The following is an 11,578-nucleotide window of genomic DNA, read 5'->3' as shown; positions in this document are numbered from 1 at the left end:
TGTTTGGTATTTGTTTTGAATCAATGGAACTTAATTCTCATTAGATTGAGCTTGTGTTATTGAACATTCTATTTTAGTGTCATGCCAACATTAGAATAAATGTGTAATTTTTGTATGAACTAACCATGAAAATACAAAAATAGGACAACGAACACAGTGAATAAAATCATCTCTTACAAAAGTAGGGTGATTCGCAACTAGGATAGCAATATACCTAGTTTGCCTTATTTGGATACTTATGGGATGAAATCATTAAAGCATTTAGAGTAGAAACTCACATACCCCCTCAACGATGTAGTTGTGAGATTATTCAAATAGGTGATTTAGAGGAGGATCATTCTCGGATTGTAAACTTAATCCCATAGCCCGCAATTCGAGAAATAAAGATCATTGAGATAAAAAAATATTAAACATGATTGAGTAATATGTCATAGCCTTGGAATCTCTCAAATTATTGGATATAACCTTGTTAAGATCGTGCACAACACTTTTACTTCTTTCACATATTCTTAGAAAGTATTAAATCTTACAAACCCTTTGGTACATCACAACACTTGATTGAAATATTATTAACTCAATTAGGTGAATTGCTAAACTAGTAGTCCCTGTGGGTTTGATATCTGGCTCTTTTAGAGCTACTATATTACTTGTCAGATCACGTACACTTGCATATGCGGTAGGCCGCAACAACGCTAAATTTGAGAATGTCAAAATTGGTTGACTTAATAAATGAGGTGGTCATTGACCCACTTAAATGGTATTTGGCTAAAATGGGTTGAGCTTAAATGAGTTAAAAACTGGATTATAACCTAATCCGCCCAATTCTTACTAAGTTTTAAACATAAAGTTTGTTTTCTTGTAATTTGTTTCCGTACCTAATAGAACTTTTTTCCTATGGTAAAAAGCATGTCAAATAAATAAAAATGTCTTTTTAAAATGTTTAGACAAAATTTTTCATGGGCCAACCTAGGCTATATATCAACCCAATTTTAATTGAGGTGAACTAAGCATGTTTAAAATGAGCCCAATTAACAAAATAAGTGGGTTACCAACCGGCCAAATACAAACAGGTTAGATGGGTCATGATTTTATGGGTTGATTTTGACACTCTTAGTTGGTAGAATTGAGTACTCTATAATTTTGTGATTGCAAAATAAAGGATTTCTACTCGTAGACCCAATACTCAGGAACCGTTTGTCCATAGATATTGCACAAAAGTTTTTGAAAAAAAATTGGCAAAAATTTTTTGCCATAAAATTTATTAAGTTTTGGCAAAACACCCAAGATTCCGAATTCTAGAGAAAGTGAATTTTGGGTTCATTTAAACTATTAAACCTTACCCCATATTTTTATATTTTATTTTTTAAAAAAAATAGCCAATCAATTATGACTCCAATATCCAACTATAATTCTAACCAACCTCTCGTTAAGAACATTCTTAGTAAAGAGATTATTTGCAGAATATAAAAAAAGTATATATTAAAGAATAGCTAATCACTACTATTGTTATTATCATTAATTTGCATCGATTGACTTAGTAACTAATTGTAATTAGACAAATTATAATAGTTGTTAATTATATTATTAGTAATCTTATCAAAATAGTGGGTTATAATTTTTGGATAATGTATTATCTAATTCACTATAATTAGGGAAAAGGGTAAAAACAAAAAAACACCCTCCAAATTTGGTTTATTGGCTAATAAATCAAAGTTGGGGGGTAAACTAAGCCAACAAATCAAAGTTGGAGGGTATTTTTAACCCTTTTCTCTTATAATTATGATAAATTATGTGTCAAATTAGTCAGTATTTTAAATAGTTTTTAGAACTTACGAACATAAATCATGTTCATGTTTTTTGTTAATTTTTAAAAAAATACAAATGTGGAGACTTCATCCAAAACATTACTCAAAAATGATTTCTCAAAAATATTTGAAAATCTATGGGTTAGAGCTCCATTCGATAATAAGGGTAAATGTGAGACCATTGGGTGGAAGGATCTTTGCGAACTTGAAAAGGTTGGCATGGATTAATAAATTCAAAAAGTTCAAAAGGCTTGTTTGTTACACAAGCATATAGGCCGTCCTTTTTATCACAGGGTAAAAGTCATTTACTGATGATTTTGTATGCCACACTATATTAGTTGAGTGGTTAGTGTTGCTAATTAAAACGTATAGTCGACTCTAAAAATCTACCCCAAACCCTTTATTTGATTGAACCATACTTGATTGTTTTCAAGATAGTTGTGTACACAAGTATATCAATCCTCAACCCATGCCTAAGTGCTATATTCTCTATAATCAAAATTCTATGAATTTAAACTCAGAACTATGGATAAAATGATGCAACACTAGTTTTTAAAGCATATACAATTGACATCTGCAGCAAGATAAAGTCGGAATTTAACCTTCCTAGCAGACACTCTTTATTCTGCAACTATTTTAAAACTTTGATGGACTCTGAAGCTATTCTTCCTACTCAAGCCACATAGGACTGTCCTTGACCATATGTTTGGGCAGAAGAAATGTTATGAGGTCTAATATCCCTACATCGCATGTATGTTAGAAACTATCCAGGTAGCTCCTCTAGAAGTGCCTGAACAACTGAAATTTACCCGCCTGCAGAATATAGGAAAGATCATATTTGAATCAAGCTTATAAACAAATTACAAAGAAATTGATGATTTTAACATACAAATTATGCAAGGAAACAAAAATCTAAAAAATTATAGAACAGTTATAGATGCTATGTATGTTGCATCAAGTTAAGAGAAGAAATACTGGTTGATACAAGACGACCACGAAGATGGGCGCATGTGAGAGTGTAATAAACTTGAGGCTTGGAGTGTACAAGTGAAGGACTTAAAACACACCAACCCAACCCTAATCTCACACTTTTAGTGTAACGAGGAGCCTTGGAACATAACAAGGCAACCCCTAAATACACTTGAAGGACACCTAGCTCCTAAAGGGCATTTTGGATATTTTGTATTTTATTTGTAACCTAGTATAAATAGAACATTGTAGGGCTTTAAGACTTAGATTATTCATGATGTTGTAACTCTTGAAATACAAAGAAACACAAGTCCTCTCCCTTTGGAGGCACAAAACTGAAGCTAGGAATAGACAGTGTGGATTCACTCTTGTTGATCTCATGTCTTGGAAACGTGATGCTTAGGAGGTGGATTCTGACTTTGTGTCTTCGTAAGAGATAGGTAAAATTTGTGTGTAGTGTTAAGGGTCCAAGAGTAGAATATGCTCTTGGGTTCTTAAGATTATACCTTCATTAAGTCTATCTAAATATCCCTTTGTCTTGTTGTAATTGTGTACTTTGTGTTCTTGTTAATGCAAAACGTGACGACTTGTTAACGTTCATCGTGTTCTTCATCTTGTAGTTGTTAAGCTAGTTTGTTGTTCGCTGCCAAATAAGGTGTTAAACACCTCGTATCCTTGTTACTCTCATTATTCTTGTCTTATATTGTTGAATCTGAGTGTGGTCACCAAATAGGTCCATAGGTTCTTCAAACTAGTGGACTATTTTGGCATTTGTTTCGTGCTTCCTAGTCTTTATTGTATCATTTGGTATCAAAGTATGACTTGATCTTATTCCCACAATATCAATCTTGCGCTTGTTAGTTGAAAAATCAAAAAAAAAAATTAATGAAAAACTGAAAAATCAAAAAAAGAAAAATCTGTCTGTGTTATGTTTTTGGCCGAAATGGTGTTATCGTTGTTTCTTGGCCAATGTTTTTACTTGTTTTGTTGTTTCTAGTGTTTGTTTTCTTGATCTCTTACATTCTTGAGTCTAAATCTAAATTTGAGCTTAAAATATTGGTATTGTTGTTGTGAACATAAGACTTGGACGGATTGTTGTTGAAACATTATTGTGGTTGACTGTTTTGGCCTTGTGGTCTTCATCTTATTGTTATTATAAGCTTGGCCACGTGATATTGCTGTTCACTCATGGCCTAAGAACCATTTTGTTGAAGTTGTAATTGTCTTGGCCAAATGTTGAAGATATTGTATTGTGAAAATTGGAAGTTGGCCATGTGAAAATTGTTGGGATGTTGTTCTTGAAGTTCTTAACAACCTTCATAGCTTGTTAAAATAAAGTGAACCTTAGATCTATAAAGGTGAAGGGAAAAAGGTGAAACTTTGTTAGTTTCGAAAGACTTACCATCACTCATCAACTAGTCAATCAAGTCTCAACCACTTTCCAACACTTTTCCAAGATTTAAGGACCCCTATTTTAAGGAGAAATACAAGAAAAAGTCAAAGTCTTGAAAATTAAAAACTTAAAAAGGCTCCAAGACTTGTTTTCCCTCCTAAAACAAAATTCCACCAATCCAAATTAATTATTGACCAAGACTTGAAATTGGACAATAAAAATTGTTAGAAACCATAACCAATTACGTGCTGCCGCATCATCATTGTTACTATTCATGCAACAATTTTGACTCAAATTTTGATTTTTTAGTTTCATTTTGTTGTATCTTAGTTTCGTTTAATTGATCCTAGTACTAATTAACAAGCTAGTAATCTTCTACAAGGTTGTCACTTAGTTCTTGAATCTGTTGTTCATGTTTACGTTTCTTTTGTACTTTTCTCTTTTGTGAATTCGTTGTATCTTGTTGGTTCAAGTCCATAAACAAATTTTCTCTAAGTCAACTCAAATGAAAATCTATTCCGTACCAAGGTGGACTCCTCTCTCAATCACTCATAAAGTACAAGCCGGCTTTCAATACTTGTGAAGCCAAGTGTGAGGTAAAACTGAGAGTGAGAGTGTGGTGAGGCTTTTTGAACTATCTATTTTGTTTTCTTTCATTTGTTGTGTCTTTTCTTTAGGTACTATGGCTTCCAATAATATCGAAGCCATATATGATCGCATCAACAACAATCTTGAGGGAATGAAATAGCACGTTGAAAGGCTATGCCAATTGGTATCCACACTTACCCCAACAAATCCAAAATCTAAGGTCCAAACACCTTGCGATGAGAGATTCCCAAAAAGGAAGTTGCTACCCAATCTTGTGAAGGACTTTTACACCGAGGTAAAGATGAATATACTCATGAACGTCAAGGTAAAATAGCTTGCTCTTACACTTTGGTGCATGTGAATGATGATTGTATGGATAATAAGCCATTGAGTGTGAGTAGTAGCTTACTTATATATGAGTATATCGATTCCTTTCCACTTGTGAATGATGTATATGTTGTGCGAGTAGGTACACTAGTTGATCCTATAGATGACTGAATCAACTCTTCTAGTAAGATAGATTTATGTCCACCTAGTGTTGAAGCTATTGTGTTGAATGAAAATACATCATCATGTGAAAATTGCATTGACCAACTTGTGTTTAAAACTTTCCCACCACTTGAGGATATGTGTTGTGTGATTAATGAATCTCAAGTGAGTGAAGAATTTAAAAATGTTGGTCAACAAAATGGAAGTGAACTAGAGAGCTATTCTTGGGATAGTCTTGTACTTGAAATCTCGTTGAAACTTGATATTGATCTCTTAGAGAGTGATGAACGTGTTTGTTCTGAATCTTCTCGTGAAATAGATCATGCTCTCTTTAGGCATAATGTCTTGTTTGAAGATGATATAAACACTCCTAATAGACCTAGCGGTGAAAATAATGGTATAGCTTGCCTTGAAAGCTATAACCTATATGCTAACCCACTATGGTGTGACCACATTCCTCCTAAAGATGGAAATCTCTTCTTGGAAAATGAGAGTACTCTTACGGGTAAGGAATGTGGGGTATTAGAAACTACTTCTTCTTCTGCTTTGTGTGGGTTTTCCGAGAACACCATAGTAGAAGTAGAATTGAGTGACACCTTTCTCTACTCTCTCTTTACTTGTGATGATATGTATGCCAATATAGGCGGTAGGTCGTGTGGTTGTGGTAAAGACTACGGGAAATAGGTGTTTTGCCTAGACCCGTGTTTATGGCCACTCTTCCCATTTGATTCTGGTGCCCTCTTAGGGTAGGGACGAGTTACTTTAGGCTTAGGTGCAGCCTTTCTAGATTTTCGTCATAACGAAGTCCTTGGTGCGGTTGTCAATGGTTTCCTAATGTGTAACTTCAAGGACTCTTGGTTGTATTTCAAGTATGAACCGCTTTGGTATGTAGAAACTTGTTGTTGGCCAAGACTTGAACTCAAAGGATCCTCGGTTTCTTTTTTTATAGTGTGGACTATTTTTGGCTTGTTTTTGATACATTTGGTAGCCCTTGTTTTTGATACATCCTTGGTTTCTTTTTTTTTTTAGGTGTGGATTGTTTTGAGTGTTTTGAGTGCTTACCATTATTGTTTATTTTTCTAATCCTAACCCTCATACCATGAGGAAGTATGCTTGTTTGTCTCTCTTTGATTTTGTAAGACATAGATTCGATGTCGAATCCTTTTTAAGAAGAGGGGATGATCAAGTAGGACCACGAATATGGACGCATGTGAGAGTGTAATGAACCCGACACTTGGAGTGTGCGAGTGGAGGACTTAAAACACACCAAACCGACCCTAATCTCACACTTGTAGTGTAACGAGGAGCCTTGGAACACAACAAGAAAGCCTCTAAATACACTTGAAGGGCACCTAGCTCCTAAAGGGTATTTTGGACATTTTGTATTTTATTTGTAACCTAGTATAAATAGAACATTGTACGGTTTTTAGACTTAGATTATTTATGATGTTGTAAGTTAGAGAGAGATTTTCTCTCTCATTAGTAACCGGGGCCCTGGCCGTGATGAGCATTCCCGAACTGTGAAGGCTCAGGACGCCCTCTGTCTATCTGGTAATCTTGCACAACATTCATATAATAAAAGATAATGCAGAAATAGAAATCTGAAATGGAAACATGGTCAATCTGAATAAGATAATAATACTAAAACTGAAAATGTATCTAAATAATACTATCTGACACAGTCTGCGAAATCACTACTCTGAACTAAACAAGCTGTCTGAAAACTGGGACAAGGCCCCAGTAGACCAAAACATAAATAATAATAAAAGTCGGACATGACTAGGCCTTCTGAATGATAGAAGGCTCCCCACTAAAAAATCCGGTCTGCAATCTGAAAGTATCTACTGATTAGCTGGACCCCAAGACTATGTCTCAGAACCTGGAGGGAGGGGGAGTCAGCACAAATGTACTGGCACGCGAAGCAATCCAAAATAAAGTATTTGAACATATATATAATAGATGAGAGCAATTTTCATCAACACATCATGAATAAAATATTTTCTGAAAACACATGGGCATCATTCGAAAATCATAAGACATTCTTGTCAAAACAATTTCTAATCTTTGTATTACTTTTGAGTTAGGTGGCACTCCCCTAAAAGTCTAATATTCCACGGGCTATATGGAATCCGCCATTGACTCGGCGGGAAAGCCCCCAACCCAAGTGTGCCACAAGGGTTGGAGTTTCTGAGTCTAATACGCCACACGATACTTAAGTCAGCGTATAATAATATACCTGGGTCGGCAAACCACGGTTCTAGGCAACGAGTTGCTTGAACTCAAGCCCTCTTCAGGAAGCCACCTAACATCTCTGTATGCCCATTTTTAACCTTTTCTGTACATGCAACATTCTGAATGTCTAAAATCATGAAATTCTGAAATGTCTATTAGTCTGAGTCTGATATGGCATTGGTCTGAATTGGTATCGTCATACCAAGACTTGCAAGTCATGATTTCTAAGCCATAATACATTAAGCTAAATCTTTCATTTAAAGCATAGCTTAGACCACCCAAAAACATGCAACTGATATAGAAGATTTCGTGTTCCGAAACTCAAGTTAAAATCATGCAAAAACTTCATCAAACATATGGTGGTCTAATGCCTTTAGCAAATCCATGCACTCTTTCATTACATGCATTATGAACATTAAACATTCATGCTAAATTCCCTCTTTAGTGATTTAAAACCACCTTCAAATCATAACAAGAGTTCAACCATTTCATATAGTGCTTTTCAAGAATGCATTGCAAAACAATTCATATGCTATGAAAAATCTGAAAATTCATAATAAGAGGGAATTCACCAAAAGTTATGCTCTCAACAAGAAATCGTTCTTAAATACCTGCTTTCATACATACATATTCTCAAATCACTTTGGGGAAGGTCAAAAGACCAAAACAATAATGCTAAAACATCTAATACATGAATATATATATATATATATATATATATATATATACATATAGTTTCAAAAACCCCATTCTAAAACATGATTTTTCTAAGCCCATGAGAATGTAGGAAAACCCCGCGTAGTGTTATTTCAGAAAATAACGGATGATTCTTAAAGCTTGTGGATTGGGGATTCTGAATCTCTAATTTGTTTTGAAAACCCATGGTTGAATATTGAACTACTTGGGTTTTTATTTTGAAACCCTAGAGAGAGTTCTTGAATAATTTTGGGGAAAGTGTATGTATTATGGTGTTTGAGGGATTAAATCCCGTGTTTAAGATGATTGGGGAATGGTTAATTACCAAAATGCCATTAAAATTTCGAAGGACACACTGAAAAAGGCCTGGGGCGATCCACCAGGCGCCGCTTGGTCTAGAGCACCGTGATTAAGCAGGCATCGCTCGCTCAATCGCGGGCTAAGGTCCATCACACGCGATTTAGCAGGCGTCGCGGGCCAATCGCGCGCAGCTACTAGAATAGAATCCCAAACGTGTCCTTAAGCTCGTCTAAAAATTCCAAAACTCTTCCGAGTCGTACCCTTAACTTCTCCGATCACAACACAACAAAAATTTCTAAAATCGGAGGTCGGAAAGACTGAAAAGTTATATCCCAAAGATTAAGAGTTAAAAATAAAACTAAGTCTTTATTCTACACTTAGAACAATGTTCTAGTTGTTAGCCCTTCAAACATAACACTAAAAATGAAATCGACTCGAGAATTTTTACGGGGCATTACGATAGGAGTGATTACCACACGTATGTTAATAAAGAATAATTCAGTTCGGGTCTATATACGTAGGAACGACGGTCTAAACTCTAGCCCGAAAATATGGGGTGTTACATTATCTCCCCCTTGGGATCATTTGTCCTCGAATGATGGGTAGGAACATATTGAATCTTAGAGGTATGGAATAACGCGGACACGACATGTTCTCTAATAAAGAATACACTGATCTGAAACATGACCATATGGTTGGAACTACTGATATTTTGAATTCTTATACCGGACATGCATATTTGATGCATGGAATACACGACTGAAGCTACTCATAAGCTAAACTCTCATAATGAACCTGCATTTCTAATGCATGCATATCTGACTGAACTGACGTATGAACGTATGACTGAATATGCCAGTGATAACTGATGCGAAACTTGTAATAAGAATCTATGCTTATAACTAAATGGGGTATCTCCCCCTTAGGACACTATGTGCCTCTATGAATGCTCAATTCACTAGGATACTCGGAAAACTAAGACGATGCACAAGGCACCTAATAATTGATTCATAAATGAACATCCAGAATTTGAATCTAATGCATGACGCATGAACTGAGCTATACTCGCAATTACTAGTACACTCTATCTTGGAATAGTATTATGTCTGACATTTCGGGTAGCATGAATAAATGAAAAGATGAGAAAACAAGTCATGCGAATCTGACTGCTAAACTGACTTACTGGCTATACAGACTGAATTATGCTGGACCCTCATACTTAACTGGAGTATCTCTTCAACGCTCTCTCTAAAGAAGTTCTAACAGTAATAAGGAGCCACGAATCTTGGGGATGGAATACACAAGACATCCAACTGAGGAAATCACAACATTGACACTACTCTGCAGTCTGGAATATAGATATATAACTCCTAAATTAGGATAGAATTTCCAAACCTTTGGCAATACAACTTCTTACTTTCAAGCTTAGCACACTTCTTGAATATCCCTTAACTATACTATTCCCTATAAATATCATATTCATTCAATTCAGCTTAAAATTCTCATATGAGCATTGACAAATTTTTCTACCAATGTCTAAAATAGCTTAATCCTTACACCGCGATCAAGCCTAACTCTAAGTCATAAAAATACAACATGCTACACCACGCTATTATTCTAAACCATAAGATGCCACCTTCTATACCTCTTTTAAAGATCACAACCTAAGCATAACATCCCTTACCACTTTAATGACTACTCTGAACTCTTAATATAAAGTCGCTAATGCATATTGCGACCTTCCACTACAATCCCAAAATGTCATTCAAGCCTATTTTATAACCACATGTTAACTTCAAGGAAACCACCCATAAATACATACTTCACATATTTTCTAAACTATTGTCAATACAACTTCCACGCGCTACCCTAAAAACATACACACAAACTTTTTCACTAACCATCACATGTATCAAAGACTTGGCCCCAACTCTTACTTCATACTTATGGCCTTATCTAAACAAGCATACTATGATCTTCCATCAACAAGAACATTTACATCATCACCACCATAATTGCATAGGAAGGGTCACTAAAAGGTTAAAACATAAGACCCTGAAGCATGAAAAGATTTTTATACGGGACTGAGCACACTATAAAGAGTGAGTACATGCATCATGAGTTGCATGACCTCAACTAGAGTTCATAACATAAGGAATGTGATTCCAACTACTTGAATGAACTAGAACTCATTATCTTGCAATTGGAAGAGTACGTGACTCTCTATCACATGCAGGAATCATGAACTATGATCACAAAACTGAATTGTAAGGCATGAGCAAGCATCCGGATAACTAAAAAAATGCTGAGGTAGGAATCAATTGAGATCCACCCTCACTTTCTGATGTTCTAAATCATACTGCATCACTACTAGAATTTGAGAGCCTTACTTGGTCATTCATTCTATCATCTCCCCAACAGTTTCACGTCATCATCTAGAGTTTGGGAGATCCTTTACCAGATTCCAACTGAACTACACTTACTGCACTCTAGGGTCTGAAAAAAATGACAATGTATGCATATCATAGAACTTAACCAGAATGACTACCTTCTGGGATACATTAGTTTGCACACATATTTCTATCAGTTCAACCTTCAAAACTCTAACTTAGATTCTAATACTTAACATGGATATCACCAAGCCTTTGATGAACCTAACCACTTTCGACATAGCGTACTAATATCTCGACTCCCAACTTATGCCTCATTACTATGAGAATCAAGATCATATAAAAGGCTCAACACTATCATCAAAATTCTTTAACCTAACTATTTAGAACCGATATAACATCTACTAGTCTTTCTCCATCTAGCAACTCAACGGTACTACTAGCCACACGCAATATGTAATAGCCTTAGAAAGAATGTCGCAACCTCATGTCACCTTAGGCATACTTCTATTGCATGCACCGTTCAAGCCTATTAGATCACTTCTATACAACTAGTATTCATTAACCAAGAAATCTTCACATCCACATTCATGGACATCAACTATTCAAACTTAATATCTAGTGCTATGCATGATTTACAACCCAACCTTACACAAAATTTTCACTTGGAAACTATAAATAAACATCACGAAACACTAGTGCACTAGTGTTTCGTG

Source organism: Capsicum annuum, chromosome 10, assembly GCF_002878395.1.
Source record: "Capsicum annuum cultivar UCD-10X-F1 chromosome 10, UCD10Xv1.1, whole genome shotgun sequence".
Lineage (NCBI taxonomy): Eukaryota > Viridiplantae > Streptophyta > Magnoliopsida > Solanales > Solanaceae > Capsicum > Capsicum annuum.
The sequence above is the reverse complement of the archived record's forward strand: the minus strand, read 5'-3'. Positions refer to the sequence as shown.